The sequence below is a fragment of the Camelus bactrianus genome, chromosome 5 (genome assembly GCF_048773025.1).
Source record: "Camelus bactrianus isolate YW-2024 breed Bactrian camel chromosome 5, ASM4877302v1, whole genome shotgun sequence".
Classification (NCBI taxonomy): domain Eukaryota; kingdom Metazoa; phylum Chordata; class Mammalia; order Artiodactyla; family Camelidae; genus Camelus; species Camelus bactrianus.
The window spans coordinates 32,837,214-32,858,841 of NC_133543.1; the positions used below are offsets into that span (position 1 = coordinate 32,837,214).

The 21,628-nt window shown below is 39.1% G+C and overlaps 1 long non-coding RNA gene across 7 annotated transcripts in view; it reads right to left on the reverse strand.

Annotated features, from left to right (window-relative positions):
• LOC141577701 (uncharacterized) overlaps nt 1-21,628 on the reverse strand; it is a 134,919-nt gene that overhangs the window by 77,273 nt on the left and 36,018 nt on the right. For 3 of the 7 annotated variants that reach the window (XR_012506985.1, XR_012506986.1, XR_012506988.1), the window contains exons 2-3: nt 5,952-6,101; nt 391-592 (exon numbers count right to left, since the gene is read on the reverse strand). This is a non-coding gene — a long non-coding RNA (uncharacterized LOC141577701). Of the gene's footprint in view, nt 1-390; nt 593-5,951; nt 6,102-18,414; nt 18,751-21,628 lie in introns of those variants that run through there. The other 4 variants (XR_012506987.1, XR_012506990.1, XR_012506989.1 and 1 more) reach the window with 4 other exon arrangements.

The window sequence follows — 21,628 nt, forward strand, 5'->3', positions numbered from 1 at the left end:
ATGTGGATTTTTTTTTCCCAAAACATGAGCAAAATACAGACAAATAAAAATAAAAGTGTAAGTAGTAAACAATATAATGGCGATGATACAGTGGGAACTGGTGAAAAGTAGGCACATTTTGGAAGTCATCGGGGTTCCCTTGGAGAGTTTGTGTTTATCTCCCGAGCATGCAGCAATTTCTACGTCTAGCAAGACCTAAGGGTTTTATTTTTTCAAAATAAATTCCAGATTTAAAAAATAGATAATTAATTTAGATGTTCCTAACTTAAGTAGTAGGACAATAGTTCAAAAGACAGAAAGAAAAAAGTGTGTTTTAGTTTGAAGAAAAAAAGCTCAGGAATGACTTAAATCATGGACATTAAGAACATTTTTCATACTAATTTTACTCACCAGCTATTCTTTTCCACTGCAAACAAAGGGAAAGTTTAACTTGCAGAAAGACGATCTAGATTAGGCATAAGGAGTCTGATGTTTCGTGCATATTGAACGCACCTGTAGCAAGAGTGGAGCCGCAGGTAGCTGTGGAGTTGTGCTGGGCTTGCTGTAGCAGCCTAACGGTGCCTTCTCACCGCATGCTCCTCTCTGAGCCTCTCTGATTAAGGAAAAAGAAAAGCACTGAGTTGGGTGCGAAAATGTATTCACCCTAGGAAGGAGGTTATGCCTTTTTCTTCTGCTCCAATTCTATTAAGCTGGAAAAGACACTATCTGGCTGGAGTGGTTTGTTTCTCAAAATTCAGGAATGAGCATGATCTGGAGAGCCTGTTTAAAAACAAATAGCCGGGCGCCATGCACAGAGATTCTTGTTCAGTAGGTCTGGGCTGGGCTTGGGCATTTTCATTTCTAACAGATACACCGGTGCTATGGAATCTGCAGCTCCAGGCAACCCACTTTGAGAATCACTAGCTTCCACAGTGCCCTGTTGCGGCAGATATAAACTTTGTGGATTCTTTTAGAATTAGATGAGTCAGAAATGCTTGTGCCCAGATATTTCCATATAATTAATGAATTAATTGTAAATGTCTACAATCAGTATTTTCTTAGAATCTTTTTAATCAAATTAGGCTCATATAGATAATTTTCCTCACTTTTTCTTAAAGTTTTAGGGCACTGGAAATCTTATTTTTAGAGAACTCTGGCTTGTGACCTTTTCCCCAGTAATTATTTCCCTGTTGACCCAACTCCACTCTCCTATCTGGTCTCCAGCCAACATGTATCCCATCCTCAACAGAAAGAAAAGGCATAAGCAGAATTTCAGAGAAAAAGGCCTAGGTCTTCGTATTCTTATAAGACTTCACACCTAGGAAATAAAAGTGCCCAAATGGCTGAATGTTTTTCCAGTGGGTCCTTGTGTACAGCAACAGTACTGTACACAGATCAAAAGTGCTGCATCTTAAGTAACTTAGATGGCAGTGGAGACGGGGTGCTTTGTAAAACTAAGCCTTTCTGAAAAGTGATTCTAGTTGTAAAGAAGATACTGTAGTCAAAGTGTCAGAGCAGGCAGAAAGAGAAAGGGCAGCAAGAGCCAAGTGGCAGGAAACCATACATCATGTGAACAACAGGGTCCTTGGGCAGAGAGAAGCAGGAACCTCGAAACTGATATGAGATCACACATTTGGGGGTGACAAGTGTCCTGGAGGCAGGCAGAGGAAGGTGAGAAGAGGCAGGAATCTCCAGTGTCCCAGTGTAATCTTGTGCTCATTATGCCCTCATTACAGGAAAATTAACCTTGTATATTAGAAGTACCCATCATGCACCAAGGTCATGACACTTCCAATCCAGATTAAATAAGGGCAAAAATTCCTCCTCCTCTTGCATAGGTGGAGCTGGGATGAAAATCAGGGACTATGACCCAGACCCCAAACCCCTCCCTCTCCAATGAATATTCTGCTCATTCATTTTTACACTCTGTGTAACCAAATTGCTAAGAAACTCAGGGCAGCTGCTCACCTGAGCCTGCCTGCTCTCCCCTTGAGAGTGTACTGTCCATCCCTTAATAAATCCTCTATTTACTTTTTTGACTTCGTATCTCCTCTCTGAATTCTTTGTGTGATGAGACGAGAACCTAATCACCCACAACAAAAGAATCATACAGGGAATCTGAATACAGTTGTTTCATGATTTGTGAGCCTGAGATCAAAGCAGTAGTTCTAAATGGACATTTTATAGGAAAGGTGATGTTAAGTATGCATGAGTAATAAAACTATAAATAGATACATCCACGAGAAAACAAATTCTCTCCATGAACTCTCTTCTCTTGAATGAGCAGGCCCCTTGGATACCTTGAATAGTTCACTTATGAACAACTCAAGGTTGGTCATAAATTCCAAGGCATGTAACCGTAGCACGAGTTCTAATTGGGTTTGAGAAAATGTGGGAACCCTTCTGCCTTAAGTCAGTAAAATTCTTCCCTTGCTTTTTTTGTCTGACGTGCAGCGGTAGGACTTTTGCCAAGGGTGCAGAGGACAGGAGCCCCTTGAGTGATTTAACCCACCAGGTTCTTCTTCTCACACCCCCAACTTTGGAGTTTCAGGGCCTCAGTCTATTGAGCATTAGCAGAAAAGTCTCCCATCAGTTTGGAACTAGCTTGTTTAAATTGAAAGAGATACCCCACTGCCCATTTTACATATGAGGAAATTAAGGCTCTGAAAAAAATCATTGAGTTAATGCATGTAAAGCACTCATTCTAGGGCCCGGCACCCAGTAAGCTGTTATCACACAACAGGCCGAGGACCTCTCTTCAGGAATTTATACAATTGGACATGAAGATAATCCATGGGGATATGTTCCATAGCAGAGTTAGCAGATAGGACAGACAGAAGAGAGCAAGCAACTCAGTGTGGAGCGGCTACAGAGAGGTTCTCAAAAGAGGTCTCTTGAAGCCCATGTAGGGGTTCAGCACATGGTAGAAACACTGTATTTATTGAATGGATCCGTAAGAGCATACATGATTTCACCGTGAAGTTTAGATAAAATGATCTGTCGTTCTGATGCAATATCAATAGATGGATTTGATCAGAACTACTATTTTCCTTTTGGTTGAATTACAATGTATAGTCAATGATTCCTAAAGGTGGTGACTCTCCAGTGTAATAGAGGAACTGCTAATGAACACAAACTGAAATACTTTGGGAATTCCAATCCAATTTCATAGGTAGGAAGGAGGGTGGGGGTGGAGTAGCACAGGGAGCAATACTTTGACAAAGCTCCCAGGTGTTTCTGGTTATCAGTAAGTTCTGGAAACCATTGGTCTAATACAGCTGTCCTCCTCCCTGGCTGAACGTTGGATCACCTGATGCCCTTTTAAAGCTACCCGGACCTAAGCCCCAGCGTACTCATCCCTCTTTTATTTTAAAAGTTCTACAGGTAAGTGGAATGTATAGCCACAGTTGAGAGCCACTAGTTGAAGCAGAGGAATGTACTGCACTTAGCAAAAGGAGAGAGGAGAGGGAATAAAACAATTGTTGGAAATGACACTCTCATGGAGGTTTTATTGGGAATTATAAGTACTTTGGATCTACTTCTGCTATTATTGTTTTTACCCTTCTCCCAACCCCTAAATCTCATAAGGACATAGAGAAAGGCAGATACTAGCTCTGATTTTTTTTTCTACCAAGCAACGTAGCCTGAAATGTTTCTGTCAGTGGGTGCTTGCCGTTTGCAGTAAGAAGAAATGACGGCACATCCTCTGTAGCCTCCCAGTCTAAAACGGAGCAGTCTCTGTCCTTTTAATAAGGATTGGTAGAGTTTATCCAAATCCTTTTACCCTACATATTACGTGTGTGGGGGCATCCTGATTTTCACAGATGTCAAAGTATGTTTTGAAGAAAATATCTAAAATTTCAGAATTTATTCTCAAATGTAACCTGTCAAATTCATTAAATTCATTTTCAAAGAAAAGAAGAACAAAGACAGCCAAGGTGAGAGACCAGTCGAGTAATCATCGGTTTTTTGGTTTTTTTGTTTTTTTTCAGATTGCCAGCTTTGAAACACAAATGGATGGTGTAATTCGGAAGGATTCATAATTCACTTATGGAAGACGCTTCTATTTTAACTATATGTGAGCAACCACTGAAGACAGGTCTTCAAGTGAAACGGGACCTCGATGAGCCCTCATCTTGGATGGTCTCGTGTAGGATGAATGTGTTAATGCTTCCTTTCAGTTTCGAGGTTCCTGGTTCTATGTCTGCTGTTTGGAACATAGAAATTCTTAAAGGCTCTGAGTAAGAAAAAATAGATATTCCATTTGAGGTTGTTAAGAGCAACTGAATTAAGTTTGTGGTTCAAATGCTACTATGGAACAAAAATGTGAAAAGTTGTTTACATAAAAGTATATCTTCTGTAATTCTCGAGGGCTGGATAAATAAACTCATAAGTAGATGTAAGTGAGAGAATGACAAAGATTTAATATTTATGCTGTAGTGATATTGCTGACACTATTTCCGAAGTGAATAATATATTTAAGGTTAAAGTTAAGTGATATTCTATTAATCTTTTATCAAATTAGTATCATTCTTTCTTCCCCTTTTTGGGAGCAAATTTTGCCAGTGGTTTGTCCCCGGCAGTTAGATGACAGAACTTCAAAGTTAGAAAATCAATGAAGCATTGAAGGGGGTGAATTAATTATATATACACATATATATTTATCCAAGGTATATTTGTCTTTCCTGTAAGCACTCTCTTTTCTCCCTATTCTTCGTCTGTTTTGGATAGGTTGAATGTCTATGTTTATTGGTACAAGTGCACTGTTTTAATCCAAGTAAAATCTGAAGTAGAATGAAATTCTTTTTGGCTTTTGTCTGAACTTTGTTTTGATGTTTCTGCTTAATGAGCATACACGTTTTAAGTTTTCAAACAAGGGAATACTCTTGTGTGTATTTCCCTTTACATGCCAGAAATCTTTTACACAGGTCATAGATTCAGCCTGAGTGTAAGCCATTAGTCACTAAGCAATCGTATTTATACCATATATCATTTATTTATAATATATGAATGTTTTATGTTGTGTGGAGGTACTATAGCTGCTTCCTGGTTTATCTCTATGATTAAATTTCCTGCATGGTATTGTAGCGTACAGAATGGGACACACTCCAATGAGTAGAAACAGTTATCTAAGTCATGGATTCTACCCACCCCAGCCCACTTATTATAATTTTTCTCTTCAAGGAACTTCTTATATCCCATTAAATTATTAAAGAAGAGAGTTGATTTATTTTGCTTTTCTTTATCTATAATGACCTTAAAAGGGGAAGGGGAGAAGGGAAACAGAATGTTGATCCTGTTAATAACTATATATATGTAGTCTTTTACCACGGTTTTATGGGAGTAAGAAGGGAGAGAGAACTCAATTTTCTTCTTCCTTTAGCAGGCCCCCTGGGGTGGGGGAAGCACTCCAAATTGGTCCTCAAAGGCATCCTTTTGTTCTCAGCAAGTGCCAGATTGTTCTGACATATTGCCTGTGTCCTTATGGATGGATACCTTTGTATGCATATGGGTATTGAGTGTGTCACATAGAAATAATTTGCCTTTAGAGAAAGACTTCGAAGGGAAATCAGAGCTCACTATTCTATCTGGTTTGATCCACATTCTTCCTTCCAGAGAACACGTAAATGCCAAAGTCCTACCTGCCTCCTGTTATTCTACTATTGAGAATCTTTCCAAGATTCAATAGTATTCTATGTGCTAATTTATTATGATTATATTTTATGAAAATTTAAAAATAATAAACCATATATAACTAGGCCACAGTATACAGTGAGTATTGATAACACGTTTTACCCTTTGTGTAAACCACCTGGCGCCAAAGGTTGTGAAACTCTTCTAAGTCTTTTTTTCCCCCTAGTTAGAAATTTACCACAATTACCATGTTTGGGGAAAAATTATTTTTACTTTAATTTGGCTTTGTGTAAAATGATTTGTTGCCCACTCATGACAAATAGTACTTAAAGTGTTACCTCCTCTCTGAAGCTTTGCTGGATATTGTTTGTTCTTTCATTCATTCATTTCACAAATACTTATTAAATACTCAAGCAGGAACTCTGTCCTCTGGACTTGCCTGCTTCTGATGTGTATAGTTCCTCTTGCTCCTTACATCAGTAAAAGCCCTGGAAAAAGTAGGCAAACAGACAAACAAATAAACAATAGTCCCAACATCTCATTTGCTGATTTTTATACTATTATTATATGGTTGTTGTCTTCCCTGAGGCCAAGTTAACTTTCTTAAATTGCTCCTGTGGACGTCTGCCACACTGTTAGCACTCACTGCTCAGACACTCATGGGGCATCATGTCCTTTATAAAGCCTTAGTTTGCCCTTATGTTCTGTTATTGTATTTACCCCTGTCTGGAAAGTGGACCCAGAAACCCAAAATGATGGAAACCTCCTGTACTAGTTTCCTAAAGCTGCTGTGACAAAGGACCACAAACCAAGTGGCTTAAACAACAGAAATTTATTGTGTCACAGTCCTGGAGCCTAGAAGCCTGAGATTAAGGTGTTGTCAGGGTTGGTTCCTTTTGAGAGCTGTGAGGGAGAATCTGTTCTATGCTCTCCTCTAGCTTCTGGTGGTTTGGTGGCAATCTTGGACATTCTTTGGCTTGTAGACACATCACCCCATCTCTGCCTTCATGGTCACGTGATATTCTGGTGGAGTGTGTGTGTGTGTGTATGCACGTGTCCAAATCTCCTCTATTTATAAGTCCTACCCCAAAAGGGGAAGAGAAAAAGCCTCGGTTCTTGTCTCGCCTGAAAGAGATGAATTCAGACGAGAGATGAAAGCATTGTGTAGTGAAAGATTTTAAAGATTTCATTAGCAAGGTGAAAGTACACCTCCAAAAATGGAAGGTGGCTGATCCAAGGAAGGACAGCAGTGGTGTTTGTTTGCCCCTTCTCTTACACCCTCATTTAGAGGTGATCTCTCAATTGATTGACGGCTCTCGCCCCTGGAGTGCTTAGTCTTGTTTGCCCCCTTTTGCACACGCCCTCACCCATGATGCACACAGGAAATCCCATGATGGGCCCTAAACTGCACTGCTAATTAATATTACAATGATCACTGGGTTATACTGAGTCAGGACCCTGTCACTAACATGCAGTCAAGTTGGTTATCTACTTCCAACTGGTCTCTTGCTGGCACCCATTTAGAGGAAGCAAAACCCCTTTATGCTGAAGGCAGGCATACCACCATCTTCCGGACCATCCTCCCTCTCCATCTTATCTGCCTGTGCCCCCACTTACCTAACTGTCTAACATAAAGACATCCCTCATACAGGGTTAGGGGCCCACCCTACTCCAGTGTGACCTAATTATAACTAATGACACCTACAATGACCCTATTTCTCACATACTGAGATACCAAGGGACTGGGACTTCAGTATAGGAGTTTTAGGGGAGGACAATTCAGTCCACAACACTTTTCCACCAATTGTGAATCACAGAAAGAGGGTGGAGGGAGAGATTTACAAAATGATCTCTGTGTGTATGTTCTTTATCACCTCTTCCAATCTTATCTATACCCAACTGGGTCTCAGCAGCACCTAAATTTCTTCACAATTCTAAGGAGAAACATAAGCATATACTCCATTAGGAATCAGGGTGACCAGAGGTTATATTTTGTTTGAAGAGAGAAGAGTGCAGCTTGGGACATATTGTAATGTCTGTATAGATGTGTCACTTTTAATCTTATAACTTACATCTTAATCACAAAATTTCCATTGGACAGAATTTTTATTATCATTTACATAATAAAAATGTATGTCCACAGTTCCATATATAAGCTTCCAGAAATGTGGTAGTAGTTCACACATATCATGCTTGTCATGCGCTTATTTTTGCCTAATTCTCCTGATCCTAGAAGCAGCAGAGTTGGAAGGAGACTTAAGAACTCAGGGTCACACTTCCGCCTTAGTCGTTTCATAGCCATTTGGAACTACTTTTGGAGACATCAGAACAATCCTAAAAGATTTCTCTTTGTTTTTCTCAACTTTATGTGAAAACTAGGTTATTCTGGGTGTTGGCATCCAAACAGGTTTTAAATATTTGATTTCATTGACTTCCTTGTGGGTTCTACGGTTTTAAATAAGTAATAGTTCAATTAAAATTTACTTTTATTTTAACCAGGTAGACACTTGTATCTCCATTGCTTCCAGTAGTAGCTGAGCATTTTAATACCAGCTGATTATTAAGATACCCTCCAGAAATGTAGAAATCATTTTACATGCCTTTTTTCTAGTTTGGACTTCACAGATTGCCATTGACTGCGTGCGTGTGTGTGTGTGTATGAGAGAAGAGAGAAACAGACGAAGAAAGAGAATGAGAGAAAAATTTACTTCACATGGCTGTTTACTGAGAATTACTAAAGCCACAGATGTTTCTCTATAGATTCTTTTCCTGGCCTTTGCACATATTTGAGTTTGGTGCATTTGGAGATTTTGCACTACTCTGGGCACCCAGAACTATAAACAGTCTTTACCCTGGTCATAACCTTCCCATAAAAAGGAAAAGAAAAAGAAAAAAAAAAAAGAAACATACTGTAATCACATGAACGTAGTTAGAGTTTAGGGGATTGTTTCTTGCTTTGCTGTAAACCGATGGTTGAAATCTGTCTAACTGGAAACATTTCAATGCAAAATAAGGCTGCAGGTTTCTGGAAACAAGCCTGCAGTACCTGATGCTTGGTGGGTAACATGATGCCTGCGTTAGGTGAGGACGTTAGAAGGTGTGTACGTGTCGGCAAGCAGTTGGACATTTCTTGCCAATTCTTCCAGACAGATTGGCTTCACTACATTTTTACAGTTTGGACGATTTTTTTCAAGATAGGACATCACCACAGTCCAATACTTTTTTTTGACAGTCAGCGAGGTATGTCTTCTCGATAGCTTTGGAGTCTGTCTTATTGTTGTAGCTTATATAAGTTGTATTAACACAGAGTGTAAGAATTAGGAGAGAACTAGGGAATATATTTTGTAGTATTCACAATACCTCTGGAAGCCTGAGCAAGCTGAGAAAATGCTCTTGTAAAACTTGTCCTCCTGACCCAAAACTTTCTATCCCTGTCTCAGTAAATTAAACCACAGATTCTGAACTAAGCCTGAGGTTTCCTGTTTTATTTTCAGCTTTTAAGATTTGCATAACAAAATATCTGATTCAAACAATGCAAGAATAGAATGCAAGTGTCTTTAAAGAAAATGGGCCCTGGGTTTCTTTCTTTGTTTTGTTGGCTAGATTTATATAGCACCTTTGACCCAAAGTCTAGGGCACTTTCTTAGGTCGGCTCCTTCCCCACCTTTTTTAAAATTGATCACTTGAGATGTAATCTGTGAATCACCCCCATGACTCCCTCTAAACTCGCACTGGCATGCTCTGGCCGCTCATGTCAGAACCAGAGAAAACTACAGCATGTCAGGTCTATGCAACGCCAGCTCTCCGCAGAGGGAGACATTTGTCAATGTCTTATTGCAACTGATGCCCTCCTTGGGAGATTTTTGTTGCAAAATTGTGGTCATGAGACTAATTAAAAAAAAAAAAAACCTGCGCATATACAAAAAGGGGCAGTGGGCTGTTATTTTTCCCCCTTTTTATTTCCATCAGAGAATAAATATCTTAACAGAGAATGTACATTGCGTTACTCCTCTAATACTAGTGCTAAGAAGCACACACATCTTCCAGCAGACAACTGGCCCAGCTGAAACCGAGTGAGAAGCGGCAGATCAGGGGTCTGCGGGGAGAAGAGGGATGGCAAAGCCAGTTCAGGTTTACTTCCCAGGGCAAAGCTACTTTACTGATGAGTAAGCTTTTTCTCCAAAGCCCCTCAGTTTAAAAAACAGAAGGATGATGGAAACTGCCTTGGTTAATTGTCAGCTCACACCTTGCTTTAATGAGTTTCCTAGAAGTTTATGGTTAAGTTACCCTGGTGACTTAGGTAGGGTTTCCGTCGACTCCAGCGGAGGCTGTCAGAATAGGAAAATGGGGGTCCATTTTCTGATTAATGAAAATAATAATTATGTACAGATGAAAGCAAAGAGAGAAAGCAAAGAGCGTCCATGTTACTTTAAACAAAGAAGAGTTAAGGCCTTATCTTAACTATGCATTGGCACCGCAATGCGAAATGGTCATGCAAAATTAATTTTTAATGTGTTCAATTTATATTAAAAATTTCTGCAAGTGTGTGAATTTTTTTTCCAAGGCTGGAGTGCTACTTCATTTACAATATTCCCTGAAGGTGTTTTTTTTTAAAGAGACTCTTAAACTGAAGCCATTTTAAGGGTTTTATGAGACATTATGTGAGCTTTCATATGCAAGTTAGTCGTTAAGTACCAGATATTATATTCTGTAATATGCTTAAGTGATATTAGAGGCTGTATATAGCCTGCAGTAATGGCTATTGCTGCTTTTTTAATTTATCAAGAAAATGTTGCTTAAATAAGGAGCAAATCAATGCTGGGTTGTACAAAATATAAATGTAAGGAAGTATCAGTATTTTTTATATACTTGCTTCTTCCGGCTTCACTGAAAGGGAAAAATACAACCTACTTTCAGGGCTTATATTGACAGAAATTGTCAAAAATAAGACAAAATAGCATACTTAGAATTAGAGAGCTGCTAAGAATATACAGAATGACAGTGAACAATGGATACCCATTGCTACTCAGTGCCTCGTGATGGAGATAAAGACGAATTTTATGCCCTTGATAATTGTTTTTTGTACGCTTTCTGGCATTCAGACCGAGTAAAATCTCTTACTTGGATTTAAACCAGTTAAGGCTTTGACTATTCTGCCTACAAAGGGAAATATTTGTATTAAGCTGGATTCATTGGCCCAGCTTTGAAAAGCATGGATAAAGCCCCCACCTGATGAGTGAAATTGACTTAAGAAAAATGAAAGGGAGATCCCTGTGCAGCGCCCCTCCCACTCTGCCCCCAGCCGCCGCCGCCCCCCATTTCTGAACATTGATCACTCTGTGGATGCTTAAACCACTGTTTAACATGGTCCTGAATTCAGTTTTTCATTTGGCAAGACATAAGACACAACCAGTTATTGACAAGCTATGTATTGTATCTAGGGGATTATCATTACAGAAAGAAGGCTGAGACTAAAAATAAATCACTTCTCATTAAAAAGCAAAACAAAAACAAAAAAACCCCACAAAAAACACAAAACTTAAAATAGTGAAAAGTCCTCAGCCAAACGAAGACTTCTTCAATTTGGCAGTATGAAATTTATTTTATACTTACATTTTCGTATTAAAATAAAATGATTACTTAGCTGAGGTTAATCCCTCAAACGTTTTACCCTATTATGGGCATTATCAACATACACCCACATATATATTTGGGGTTTCTTAAATCGTATCTTAAATATCATCAATATGCTGTGGAAGATTCACACTTTGGACTCACATTACTCAGAATACAAAAAAAAAAAAATTTTTTTTAATTTCAGTTGGGTTTCCTTGACAGTTTTGTAAGACAAATATGTAAATAATAGGCCAATAAACAAAACAACTTTTGGAGATTACTGCAGGCTCAGTACATGCTTAGTCCTTCTGTATCTCAAATATGGGTTAATGATTGTTTACTAATTTTTATTTTCATTTCTCAAACATTGACTAAGCCCTGACTGTACTCCTGACGTGACTCTCCGAGTTCTGAGATCACCTAAATTACCTTCAAATCATCAACCCAAAACATGCATCTCATTCACTATGATTTCAATGGTCAGTGTAGTTCTTAAAGAATAAAAATACAAGTCTTTTATACACGAGGAGACTATCGGATAATCAGGAGGTTTGTTTATATTAGAGCACCCTAAGGCCAGCCAACACTTTTCTGTGTTTTCTGCTTTTTTTCAATCTTGGAATGATTCTCATTATACTTACTAACTATCCTTATTGTCATTAAAAATACGTATATATCAACATGGACGGGTTGAGTTTTCTATCTACAACCCCTTCAAGCTTCATAGAGTCTTTCTATGTATTCACAAGTCTCCTGGTCCCCCTGAGTCCTAGGAAACCCAAAGCTGCATGTTTAAAAGGAGGACAATATTCCAACTTAGCCCTCCGCCTCCCTTCGCCCAGCTGCAGATCGCTCTCCTTGGTTCTCCACTTTGCATTATGATTAAAACATTTAAAATCAAAATCATCTTTTCCACTTGCCTTTCCTCTCCAGCTGTTGATTCCCACCCGATCTTTCTTTTGGAGTCAGAATTAATACGAATATTTAAAATCCTTGCCCTAGCCCAGCAGCTGCAGATTTCGACTCCATGTACTGTTCTCCGTCTGTAGCTCACCAAAATGCTTCTCGGAAAAATAACATGAAGTTGGTCTTTCCTTCCAAAACTGCTAGTGTTTTCATGTGCCTCATTTTAACCCGATTTCTGTTATAAGGACTTTGAACATGATCTTGACAGAAGTTAAATGTGTCAAATTGTGGGGGTGTGTCAGGGGGTCAGCTGGCTTTATATTAATTACTATCAGTATCAAACGGCATGTGGGGCTGTCGGTGCCACTTATTCTTTTGGAACATATTCAAACACATATGTACAGACTGTACATTTTTGACTAATACAGGGAAAGAAAACGAAATAGAGTTTAGCTCTACCAGATCTTAAAATAAACATTCAGAAGAAATAAGAAGAGATAAGCAAATAAACTTTTTTGGCAGAGAGTTTATTTATTTAGCAACAGCGATGCGTTGCTTACACTTTCTACAAATGTTTTATCTCTTTTTCCGCAGCACCTGTCCCTGAGTGAATAGAACCACATCTGTCTCATCTTGGCATAACAAGTACACATCTACATCTGTGAATGATGATTCCATTTTTGAAGGAAACAGTGTATACTTTTGCACTCCTGCAGTCTGGCTTAAAAAAAAATATTGCACAATGGATTTTGTGTCTTGCAGGAAGGCTTCTAAAGTGAATAGAAAGTTTGGAACTGGTGCAAAAACACTGAAATTGCAATTTTGGAATGCTATGAATTTTACCTATAGCTATGCATGCATATTATATGTGCACATGTATATATTATTTGACACAAATATTATTGACATTATTAACACAAAATATCAGATAAAGAAAAGATTGACTTAGTAGAAGGTAAAATTGAGAAAAGAAAATGCTTTCGTAAACACTTCTATATTTTACAAGCTAGTAAGACGGTACTGGTTTGCATATTGCTTCAGAGTTATTTCCTAAAAGAAAAAGATTAATTTTAAGGAAGGCAGAATTCGAGGTCTTAATTGGTACCGATTAGATTTACTGATTATGATAATTTAGAGAATTTCGTATTTTGCACACTTTAATTTCAATACAAATAACCAATCTCTATGCAGAATCCTCTAATAATTAAGGAAAGGGTTGAGGGGAGGTGGATGATCCTGGAAGCTGTAACTTCAGACAAATCCAAAGCATAAGCTACAGTTCAGAAAATACACAATTCTTCCTTCCCTCAAACTGGCGCTAACTGCTGTGCTCTCAATTTGAAACCACAAAGGTGGACGTCACTCTTTCTCTTTTCCCCACACCCACTCCAGTGTCCTAGTCCCAGTTCAGTTTACTCCATTCTTCTACTATCTTGTTCAATTTACCATCATTCCTTTTCTAGATTCTGCAAAAGCCTCCATACTGACCTCTGGGCCTCAAGACCATCTTCTCTCCAACCTCTGCTCCCACTGCACCCAAATGGAACATTTCTGAATTCATTTCGGATCTCGGGTTTTCCTACCTAAAACCGTTTGATGGCTGCCCTCTGCCCTCGTGGGAAAGCCCAAACCCAAGCCCTCACCTGGTTCAGAAGGGCCTCCAGGACAGGTTCAGGCAGCCTCACCATTTTCTACCACCTCTGGCCCTCCTCACTCCCCACTCCCTCCAGCCATTGGCAAATTATTTTCACTTCTTGAAACTCTTCCCATTATCCTCTCTCTCTCCTCCTCACCTTTGAGCTTTTTCCTAAGTCACTCCTTGTGTTAGGTAGTTAGATAAGTGGGGGCACCGGACAGATAAGGTGGAGGAGAGGGAGGATGGTCTGGAGGATGGTGGTATGCCCACCTTCAGCATAAAGGGTCTTTACCTCCTCTAAATGAGTGTCATCAAGAAACTGGTTATAACCCAATGCCCATAACTGCACAATAGCAACAAGGACCTAACTGGACATGACCTAGTGCTCATTGTGATATAATTAGCATTGCAGTTTAGACACCCCCATGGGTTTTTCTGTGTGCATTATGGGTAAGGTCATGCGCAAAAGGGGCCGAACATGACTAAGCCCTCTGCAGGCAAGAGCCATCAATCAGAGACCACCTCCAAGTGAAGGTATAAGACAGGGGACCAAGCAAAGACCACTGCTTTTCCTCTCTTAGATCAGCCTGCCCCCTATTCATAGAGGTGCACTTTCTCTTTGCTAGTAAGTCCTTTAAAATCTTTTGCTACACAATGCTTTGTCTCCCATCTGAATTCTTGTCTTTTAGGTTTAACAAGAACTAGGGTTTTTCCCTTCCCCCTTTGGGATAACGCTTGTACTACCTGCCACATTTTTGTTTCTGCTTTGCCCACTTCCCTCCACATTACTTTACTGCACAAATGCAAGTGGGGACAGACAGGTAGAGCCGTGTAAGAGGTGTCAAGTCTGTGGATGTAGGAACTATGAATTCAAACTTCATGACCTTCCCATTGTGTGTGGATGCCTCTTTACTGTGTGCAGAACACTGACTCATGGCACTGTGGGAGTATTTTTAAAATGCTCTTCAAACGTTTGGCAACACACTTAGGAAAACTGAACAGATACAAGCTGAGCATGCTCACACACAAAATAGAAATGACAAAAGCAACGGGTACAGGAAATCGAAATTATTTTGCTCTTTGGTGCAAAGAGTGAAGGTATTCTTGATATATTATTCTTTGATCTGCCATTTCCTCAAATTTTTTCCACAAATAAGATAGCCAGGTTTTGATAATGCTGCCATAATGACTTGAGGCTTTCGAAGATAATCCTTTAGGTGATTCCATAATGCATAATCCCCTTGTTACCATTTCCCAGAGTTTCAGGAGTCCGCATTCATGAGTCTCAGCTCTGTTCCTCCCGCTTCTCTGGAAGCCTTTTTATTTTATCACTCCACGATCAGAAGCAAGAACAGCTGCTCTCCATGGCAGCGTCTGTTCATACCGATCAAGAGTCCTGCATCTCACCTATCTTTCAAATAGTACCAGGTCCTTGAAGGAGAAACTGCGTCTGGTCTGCAGACTTAACTGGGTTTTGTTTTGATTTCAAGGACACTGCCCGTCCCAGGGTGGTTGCGGCCCCGCTGCACTGCCACCTCCTCAGGTCCCATGAGACCACCCAACGGCTCTCCTGGCTTCTATACTTTGCATCCTGCCTTGGGCGGGAAGTGCCTGAGTGGGCTGCACTGTTGACCATTGGCACAAACCTTCCTGTAATAATAGTATAATTACTATTTTTTTTTTTCATTTGAAGGTGAGATGAACAAGCTGCAGAATTAACCAGCACTTCCTGGGTGGCCACACCTTTTTTTCTCTCCTGTCTGGCCTACCCCAGCTGCCATCTGCTCTCCTAAGCACCCCTGGCCCTCCTGTGATTGACAACACACAGCAGTGTCACACACGGAAAACTGAGCCGTGGTAGAAATCTGAAATTCTTTCTCCTTCTCCTGTGTGTCCAGTTTCCTGTGTTTTTTTGAATACGGCCAGTTTGTGTATACATGCTTGTAAGTTTCCTTTTGCCTAGTTTTATTCCAAAGAAAAATTAAAAACAAAAAATTCTAAGTATATACTGAATATTATTTGTTGATGCACTCTGGATATTAGATAACACATAGGCAGGATGTTTGTAAAATCATATATTTTAAACCCGAAAGAATAAAAGGAATTGTTTTATTCCTAGTGGGGAAATTATGTATTTAGGAAATTTTTCAAAATATATTACTCCATCGGTTTATTGGTCAGTGGAGTCTGAGTTTGGATGTTTTAAAAATATATTAAAAAGAATATAGATAAGAAGGATCTTTATCTGTTGGATATATTCTTTCCCCCCCCTAATTTTAGACATGCCTCTCATTTACAAACTCCTTAGATTTCTCAGCTAATCCTTGCTATTATGTTTGGAGTCAACATTGTAATCTAGGGGAAAAAACTGCAATAAAATACTCAATAATGAGCAATGAGCATTTAAAAGTTGATGTAGAGATTTGGGGTCAATTCTTTAATAGTCAATGTAATTTTAATTTTGAAAGGAAAAGTTGCCTCAGTGCCAAGAAGCACTACAAATACCTATTCATAATTTTTAATCTCAAATATATTGATTTCTATAGCTTTAATTAAAAATTACTATATATTCAAACCACAAATTTGATCTATCAAATTTTACTGAAAAAAATCTTACATTTAATAGATGTTTCATTATATTTTCCTTGCTTTGTTTTGTTTTGTTTGTTTTTACAATTTTGGACAGTCATTAAAATTCAGAATAATTGACATTTAAGTTTTGGATTCAGGAATACAATAAAGAAATAACCTTAGGCATACTCTGTTTTTTTCCCTTCTCAGCAAAGCTAAATTATACTTTTGAAATTTTGAATATCTATTTACTTTGGTTGCCTCTAACTTAAGGAAGGGAGACAGTGAGGAATAGGAAAAATTAAAATAGAACTAGGTTAGCTAAGGCTAAGGAAGATACCATAGATAGTATCCTAAAAAGAGAATAAAGTAAGATCTTTCACGACCATGAAATAGTCTTCATTTGATATTATATGTGCCAGTAGTATAGGTGGAAATAGATATATCTTTGAGTCTACCCAATAAGGCATTTATAAACTAGCTGACACTAGTCACATTTCTAATTATAGCTAACTATTAAGGGTTTATTAGAAATGCTCTATATTTATCTGTTGTTTACATGGAGTCTCAGATTTAACCACAGTTAGTTTACTTTCACTAGTGTGTACAGGGTTAACTGAAGTCCTCTGTCACTTACTAGGCATATAATTTTGGCAGATTTACTTAATTTCTCTAAGTCTCAATTTCCTCCTCTGTAAATGGAACTGATACAAGTTTTACTGTGATAAAATCAGGGGTCAGAAAACTATAGCCCAGAGGCCAGATCTGATTTGCAGCCTATTTTGGAGCAGACCAGGAGCTAAAAGAGGGTGTTTATATTTGTGATGAGTTATAAGAACAAAACAAAACAACAAAAGCAATGAAGACTATGGAGACCCCATGTGACTGCAAAGCCTAAAACATTCACTATCTGGCCCTTTACTTATTTATCTATAAGTTTTCCATCCCTTAAATTACATCACAGAGTTATGTCAACGATTAAATGAGATTATGTGTGTAAACAATTTGGCAGGATGCCAGGCATACGGAAAAGGCTCAATAAAGGTCACTTGTTATTGTTTTTAGTAATAATAGTAAGAAAATTATATTAATATTCTTAATGGGAACACCAGTTGGTTAAGTCCCATTTTTATCTGTGTTGTCTCACACTCGGTCCCATTATAAATGCCATCTCCTGCTAGAGAAAACTGAAAGCCATTCATTTTTGGAGGGATGTAAAAGGTTCCATATTTCAAAGAAAACTTAACAATGTACAATTTCTGGCTTATTTTTATTCACTAATTAATTGATTTTATTATTCTTAATGTGACTCTGATGTGAGAAGCTGTATCTTGGGAGAAGGGAAGTCAGGAGGTAGATTCATGAAAACATGTCAAAGATCACTGGAAAGGAAATCCCTTAATGTTCTTTCTTTGTGTGTTATTTTTATTTCTCTTGTAAAAGAAAGAATGTTAGTCACTTGATTTCTCCTTTTCTGAAGAGAGGCTTCAATTTGGAAAGAGTGATGTTTTCCCAAAGGGAGCGGGGGGAGCTGGAAGGGAAGACACAAACGGGAAATCAGTCTTTTGTTTTGTTTTACCTTCAGAGAGTGGAGAGCATTAAATCCCATGCTTTCAGAATGCCCTGGGACTCTTACGTAAGTCCACCATAAGCTGAGGTTCTTATGAATAAAACTCCCTCTCTTCCTTAAGCATCAGATTCAAATGCATTAAAAAAATAAATAAATAAAACTTTGTCAGCAGCCCTGCCAGTGGAATGCCATGGATCCCAGCCAGTGGGTCCCTGGGAACACCATCACACGGGGACCCAGTCAGCTGAGGAACAGAGCAGTGGAGTAGTGCTCAGAGTAGTCTTGTTTGGATTCAAGGTTGAGTCCAACTGAACGTGTGGGGAAACAAAAAAAAAATGAAGACTTCCCTCCACAAAAATAAATAAATAAATAAAGTAAAAAAACCAGTAGGGGTTCAAGTTAAAAGGGATGGCCTTATAAATTGCCCTGCTTCGGTCAGGCAGGAGCGAGGTTTGTGAGTACCACGGCTGGGTAGAAGTGAAACAGGCCATGAATTCCTCACCAGATTCATGTGCGACTAGGATTCTGGCATTCCTCCGAGGGCTTTCTTCGTTCTTCCACATCTTGAGAGCCAAGCCACAGGATTCCAGAGCCCTCGGTTAAGAGAGTTATCGCAAACCTGTGAATGTGCCAGACCCACATCCATCAGGGTCCCTATTAATGCACTAGCATGTGACATTTTTGTTACCAACTTTCCCACGGCAAAAAAAAAAAAAAATAATAATAATAATAAATAGTCTATGTTTTTTAATACAATGGAGAAAATCACCCTATCTTTCAATGACTTGAGCTTTGGAACCAGTTTTGAAAATGTATTACAGCCAGTCCCCTTAAAGCCATAGCGAGGCTGAGGAGAAGCAAGATGACATTAGAGGCCACCTCACAGGTAGAGATAAAATTCCAGATGAAGTGAAGCTGCCAGGAGACTGTGCTGGTAGGTCACATAGGGTGCCCGCCAGAGGGACAGCAAGAAGAACCAGGGCTAAAAGCCCTCCCTGCCAGGGAAGGGGAGTTCCCACTCACGAAACCCGATGTTGAAGGGACAGACTCAGATTCTGCAAGTTGCTGCTCACTCGATCCCATTTAGTTGCACTCCAGGTCCCTGATTCCTAAACCTAAGAACGGATGCACATTTCTGAAGATTCCAGCCTTTTCTACCTTGTTCCTCACTGAACCTGAACTCATAGGATGATTGTTAAAAACTCTTCCACTGCAAAACTGTCTCTCTTAGAGCTATTTAAAGGCAGCATTGCTGATCAACTTGGTAACAGTTTTTACTAATTTTTCAAACCATTATGTAAGTAGGTGAGCTAAAGCTGATTTAAAGGCAAGATATTATGCGATCTCATCTTGCATCCTGAATCCTTATTTTTACCTGCAATGCCATCTATTCTGGATCCACCCCGCGGCCTGGCAATTATCACCCAAGGGTATCATCTTTTAGGACACACAAGGCTCCTGTTACAAACATACCATGCTACTCAAACAAACATTAGAGTAGGGACACTCTAAGAAGAGAAATAATATGCCTGGTGTGAGCCCTCTAAGACTAGAAGTCCTGCCCTCTGAAATGGGAACATTTAAGATTCATTTCAAACCTACTGGTAACCTCTAAAGATATCTGTGTATGTTGTCTCTATATAAAGAGAGTTCCAGGAATAGTCTGGACTCCTGTCAAACATTGTAGCAAAAAATATTTCCTACTAAGCCCTCCTTGGGAATCTGAAATATGCCTCCAGAAATACCTTAGAGCCTTTTTCTATAGGGACAATCTTCCTCCCAAAATTCCAATAAATTGTTTTAGTATGTAAACAAATGCTGCAATATAACCAAATTATAAAATTCTAAATATCAGGTTATTTGGCCTCTAACTATCCATGTTTACTCTCAACTCAAAGGGAAAAAAAGAAGAAAATAAGGGACTAGATGTTCCCTCAACAGACAGCATCTGTGAAATGGTCACGTTGGCCAAAACTCTTAGAACAGAGTTGCTCGTTTTTGAATAATGTCAAGGCACAGAGGGCCTGGCAGCAGGTATCAACAGTCTCAAAGAGTCAACAAGAACTTTTCCGTGAAAGGCTTTCCAGTTTGCAGGGCTATCTCGATATTCTGTGTGTGTCTTCAGTGGATACCAAGCCAGAACTAGATTGGTCTGTCAGTATCATCTCAGGAAGCAATTTTTTTTTCCTTTTTCTGTCTTCTTCCCTGTTTCCTCTTATGTTTCCCGTTTCTGCCCTTCTTCCTCTGTCAAATCCTTCTTCTCCTCTTCATTAAATTTTCTGGGATTTAGAAGGCACAGCTGAATGTAGCTTAGATATTTGAAACTTGGAAAAGATTGCTTCGGTTAACTTTTATTTTCTCCCATGTTTGGTGTGACCCATGGGCTTGGAAGGGAGTGTCACTGTGGGTGTGAAGGGAATGAAGAGAACAAACACTTCTTACCTATTGGCTAAATGCCAGGAGGAGAGCCTGGTCATTTTCATGGGCATTGTTGTGCTGAATGATCATATTGACTCCATGAGGTAAATATTACCTTTTCCTTGTCAAATTGATCCATCCCTTGGCCAAGAATTGGTAGATGAGTGTCCCAGGCAGAGAGAACAGAAGGTCAGGGTGGAAGAACCACAGTGAACAAGGGAGAGGGGTGAACACAAAGAGAATGAGAAATTGGCAGGAGTCTGATGATGCTGAAATGTATGTGCACTTTAATACGTTTAACATCTATTCCAAGTGCAGTGGAAAGCCAGTGAAGGGTAAGATATAGGAGGAGTGATAGGGTACGATGAACAGTAACAAATCATCTATCTGGTTGTTAACTGTGTCTCTCCAGTTAGTTCTCTAGGAGGTGACAATGTATTTTCCAGCTGCACATAATGACATCTGAGAGGATGGAGGCAGATTACAAGTTTTACTTTCTTTTCTTATTCCAAATCCATTACTTAATTTGAATGCTGTGGCTTTTCTCTTATCTACCCAACAGTGGATAAGAAGTAGTCTTATGACATTTGTGATTACAAGATTGAGTTCAGAGTGCCGTTGCCTTTCTCTTATCTGTGTGAGAGTTGGATAAACCAGCGTGATCACCTTTCAGTTGGTCAGGGAAGCTGCAGGTCCCGTGGGAAAGCACCCCTGCAGTTGTTTAGTGTCTCAATCCTGCCAATAACATTATTTACTGATTAAAACATCATGAGGCACAGTTGGTAATAAAATAGTTCTAGACCCACATTGTTTTATTTTGAATCCTGGCTCTACTACTTACTAGCTGGGAATCCTTGGGTGACTTACTTAACATCTCTGTGTCTCAGATTTCTCACCTCTTATGTGGGGATAATAATAGTTTCTACCTCATGTGATTATCATGAGGAGTAAATGAACTAAAACTTTCATAGCACTTGGAACAGTGCCTGGAACATAGCAGTGAACTAAGAAGGACTAATGGTACCTAAAATTGTCAAATTAAAGCAAGGATTAAGTGTATTCTTAGAGGTAGTCTGCCCAAATTTGTTTTAGCCATCCCTTGGCAAGTGGGCAAGAAGGTAAACACTCCTTTTCCAATATTTGTATATTACTGAAGTCTTTTAGATGAATGAGCTTGCAGACATTGGGAGTGCTACTTGAAAGAAAGACAGTAAAAAAATAGGACTCTTGAGAACATCAATATTTAAGAAAAGAAGGAGTAATAAAAACAGATCATTAGAAAAAATATTCTAAAAAGT